This window comes from Vicia villosa, linkage group LG3 (genome assembly GCF_029867415.1).
Source record: "Vicia villosa cultivar HV-30 ecotype Madison, WI linkage group LG3, Vvil1.0, whole genome shotgun sequence".
NCBI lineage: Eukaryota > Viridiplantae > Streptophyta > Magnoliopsida > Fabales > Fabaceae > Vicia > Vicia villosa.
Genome location: NC_081182.1, coordinates 160,214,464 through 160,219,589, shown reverse-complemented (window position 1 = coordinate 160,219,589; position 5,126 = coordinate 160,214,464).

Sequence of the window (5,126 nt, the reverse complement as noted above, 5' to 3'; positions counted from 1 at the left end):
AGAGCTTTTTTAAAGTTAATTAAATTCTAATTATTTTCAAATTTTATTTTTAGATTTAAATGTGAGGGAGAGAGTTAAGCATTTAGGTTTGAATATATAATCCAGATCAACAGAGCGAGAGTTTGAGACAAGGATTTTTAAACAAATATGTTTCACTTAAAGAATTTTTGATTACTCAATTTTATAACAATAAATTACCGAATCCCCGACGTCCAAAAAATTACATACTAGTGTTGTTTTTCCCATCAGTTTATTTAATAGTTTTATCTAGATTTAAGTTTAGTTTCCCCTTAATCAATCATTAATTAGCCTTAGCTTTACAAAGCGACGATAGCGTACAATAGGTTGACATTGGTCCTGTGGATTCAACAATCTTTTATATTACTTCGATATTTCCGTGCACTTGCGGAGGCATTAAGTTTTTGGCGCTGTTGCCGGGGACCAACAGTCAATATTGTTATTCCATTGTTGCACTATATAGACTAAGGCACTCTTATCTCTATAATTATGTATCACCCAAATCTTTTCTACAACTCCTACTCCCAGTATCTCGAGGAACCGCATCCAAATTTCCCATATGATTACCATTTCCAGTATCTAAAGGAATCTCAAGAACCTCATAAATCTGACCTCAAAATACTACTGGAGAATTTCAATGCGTCACTACCAGATTCTCACCCAAACTACCTCTCCAACTACCAATCCCAACATTTTGAGGAATCGCAAGAATCTTATAATTCCAACCAAACTTACCCTCAACAAAATTTCCTCTATGATCACCACACCCAATATTTTGAGGAATCGCAAGAATCCTATAAATCTGACCTCGAAATATTAATGGAAAATATTACTAAAATATCTATGATGATAGAGCGCTTTGTGGAAACACAAAATGCGATGCTAACCCACTTTGAAGAACCACAAGAATCCCATAATTTCACCTTCGAAGCATCAATAGAGGATTTTCAATGAGGTGCTAACTCACTCTAGGTTAGAATCTACGATGGAGCACCTTGTAGAGACACAAACTATCCAAAATGAAGAGTTCATCAAACAAAGTACCCATATTAATGAAACCCTTAGGCAGCTGACTACTGTGGTCGAGTCCCTAGCGACTTATAACGAGGCTTTCGAGACTCAAATCTCCTTGCTTGAACAAAAACCTCTAGGACCCTTCCTTGAGGAGCATATGGATGCAACTAGTAGTGAAGAAAAAATTGAAAATCCTAAGGAGAGTGATGATGAGTTTGATGAGAGTGATGATAGGTTTAAGGAGAGAGATGATGAGTTCGAGGAGAATTCCGGTGAGAAAAAAGTAGAGATTGAGGGAAATCCACCAACACCATCCAAAAGGGAGGTTGTAGAAGAGGTCGAGAAGGAAGCACCTATTGTAATTCCTCCTCCCTATACCCCACCGATTCCCATCCCGCAAAGTTTTATGGAAGCTATGATAAACTCACAATCAAAGATGTATGTGGAGGTATTGGAAAATACCCACACCAATTCACCCTTGTTTGAAGTCTTGCATAAAAAGAGAAAGTTAGAGGACCATGAAACTAGGGATATCATTACTGCTAAGAGGGTAAGGTTAACCTTTGAGGTGGTGGATAAAATCACTAATCCCAAACTTGAAAAGCCGATACTCAGGATAGATCCAGAACCACCACCACAAGTTCAAAAGCATGAACCACCCCACATAAGAAAGAAAAGAAAATGTGAGAGATATGTGAGATGGATTTATAAGTGGCCATGGAAAGCGAAGATTATTAAAATTTCAACCGAGGAGTCATTCACGAGAGAACCACCTTGAGTGCTTGCACTCCCGAGCCGTCGAGCCGTCAAATTTAAACAAAGCTCTACGTGGCTAGCAACCCACGAGTTTTAAATTTTATGTTTTCCTTTTATCGTCTGAACTTGCAGAAAATAAAGATATGGATCCCTTGTCACGTCTCGACCATATCTAGATGATCATCTCGGCCACCTTTACTTAGAATTTACCATTGTGGAATCACCTCCCAAAAATCAACTATGTCTCCAAGCCCAGGTCAGACCGGCATCTCCTAGCTCAGACTAATGTCTTCCTTTCCCTCTCAACCCGGAGTTGACGAATATTTCTTTTTTCAACCCAGAGTGTACTTTATTTTCCCCACTCAACCCATAGTTGACGGATATCTTTTTCGTTTTCCCAATCAACCCTGAGTAGACGGTTATCTTTTATCTTTTCCCATTCAACCCAAAGTTGACGATTATCTTTTGTCTTTTCCCACTCAACCCACAGTTTACGGTTATCTTTTGTCTTTTCCCACTCAACCCAGAGTTGACGTTTATCTTTTTTCTTTTCCCACTCAACCCAGAGTTGACAACTATCTCTTATTCAACCCAGAGTTGACTTTACTTTTCCAACCCAGAGTTGGCGTCTATTCCCTTTTAACCCAGAGTTGGCGTCTATTCCTTTTTAACCCAGAGTTAATTTTTCTCAACCCAGTGTTGATACATTCTTCCTAAGTAGAATTGATGTTCTCCTCAACCTAGAGTTGATATCTTTTTTCTCCAGCGGATCCTATCTTTCTTCAGGAAAATTTTTCAGTTTGTTATGTATTTAATCCTCCTCTACCTTGAATTCCCAAAAATCTGATCACAATTCATACATTTAGGTTTAAGATGATTAAATAGAGGCAGCTCTTGTAACCCAAAATTTGCCCTCGTAATTTCATTTCTATCTGGTTTAGGTTTTAGGTTCATTTGCATCCTTTTATTAAGGCATTAACATATTTGCATCTCATTCAAGAAAAAAAATATCATTTGCATTAGCATTCGTTTAGAAAATAATAAAAAAAATAAATATATATGATCATTCCCATTTTTACGTATTTCTCATTTGATTAATAGTATTTTTATTACTAACTTGGTTGACTATAATTTTATTTTTGAAGTTCAACGTGAATTTTGAAATTAAAATTATGAGTCATTTGTATATATTTTATTTTGTTTTGCATTTTTGTTATTATTTTATTATATGTGCAAATCAAAGGAGAAGTTCTTGGATTCATTTGATGCAAAGCCCATATCATATTAGTTTAAGAGCCAAAGTCCATGATCAATTCAAGTGTCCAAATTCTATCCAAGTCTCAAGGCCTATATTCAAAGTGATCCATTTTGAAGATTATTGTTGAAGTCATAAAAACATTATTGCACTAATCAACACAGAATCAACCTTCAACCATCAGTTTCACAAAATTCCTTCAAGGATAATCAGTTGAAATATCACTACAAACTCGATTCCTTCAAACAACATACCTGCAATATTCATAACCTCTCCAAACACAACACAAGCTTCATACACACCAAACAAGTTAAGAATCACAAAGCATCACCACAGCTTCTGCAATCCGCTTCACACAGCCATGCAACAACAAATAAACCTTCAGCTTCCTTCGATTCTCCCAACCTGCATCAACAACTTTCAGAACAACTTCACGAGTCGATAAAACCAATTCTCACAACAAGCTTCTTCGTCGACTAAAATCGTTCTTCATTTCATCGATCTCGCATCATCTTCATTTCAGAAGCTTCATCACCGACGCAAACCCTAGCTACGGCGGAACAGCGTGATTCGAGAAGGTTGAACACCCTTACCCCCCTAAATCAGACCTTGCAAATGCAATGGAGTGGTCCATTTGTCCTGAAAAGGCCTGTATAAATAGCTACGAAGAAGAACTTGAGAACACGGTTAGCAATGACAACCTATGATCTGGACGTTAGAGCTTTCATGTTAAGGTTCAAACCTGACCTGATGATCACTATAAACTCAACCATAACCATTAGACATGATAACAATGCATAAATGAAGAGTTTGAATTCAATGAAAGTTACCAAACCGGAGAGTGATGGAACTCGTGTTTCAGGTCCTTCTGAACTTGGCTATTGATCCAAACCTACCTAAACATGTCCTAGGAGATGATTTATGGACTTAGTTTGTTTTGAAACTAACTGCAAAATCAAACACGAAAATTAAAGTTTCTTGTAATTTTTTTTAGTTTTATGAAGTTTGTGAGCTATTCTTTGTGAATTATTTCGTGTGTCCCCTCTTGCTGATAGTCTCCAAGCCATTTATAAGCAATATGAGTGCTGAAATCTTAAGCTACCAAGCTCTTGAGTGTCTTTGAACTTTTGATTTTTTAATAATAAAAAATTTGAAAATCTTGGCCATGGCTTCAATTTTCTTCACCCCTCTTGCCATAGGTCTTCTGTACCTCTATGCTGCAGAGTTTGGATCAAACTTGGTGGCTCATGCTAAGGACAAAGCATTGAATCATTATCTTGAACCATTTCTTTTTTAATTTAACTTTAAATGAAATAAAATTAAACTAAAAAAGAAATAAAAATGTCATGGGCCTAATGTTGGTCGTGGGAGGCCTTTAACATCATTAGAATCATGTTTGGATCATAAATGCTTGGCCTCTTTTGAAAAAAAAAACAATTTTGATCATTGTTGGTTTCATGCATTTTCCCAAAAAATAGCCAACTTCAACAAGGCATAATTCCCTCAATTTTGATCATATGAAGGAGTTCTTGTACTTTTTAGAAACCTCAAGATGTCCTATACAAGCTACTTTGGAAACTTTTTTGCATTTGGAGAAGTTATCTTGATGTTATGGGCTTTGACAAAAAACTGCTTTTTGTTGACTTTGAAAATGACCTGTAATGTCTTAGCTCATATTTTCCAAATGGTAACTCCAATGAACATGGGACCAATTTCATTTGAAATTTAATTGAATTTCCTTCAAAATAAGCTTTGGTTGGAATTTTTCGGATGAACGAGGAGAGAGTTATGGCCGGTCAAAGTTCAGTTGACTTTTTAGGAGAAAACCCTAATTTTGAAACTTGGAGTTTTGTCGATTTCTGAACTTTTCTTGATGAATTATGATCAACCATTGATCAAATGATGAATCTTTTGACAAAGTATGGATATTGACAAAAAATTGCATTTTTGACTGTCTGTTGACTTTTCGGTCAACTGGTCGTCTGTTGACTGTTTGAGCCGTTGACTGTGCGTCCGAGCGAATCGAAGTTTGAAAATTTGTCTGGTGGTACTTTGAGACATATGGAGATCCATGAAATCCATT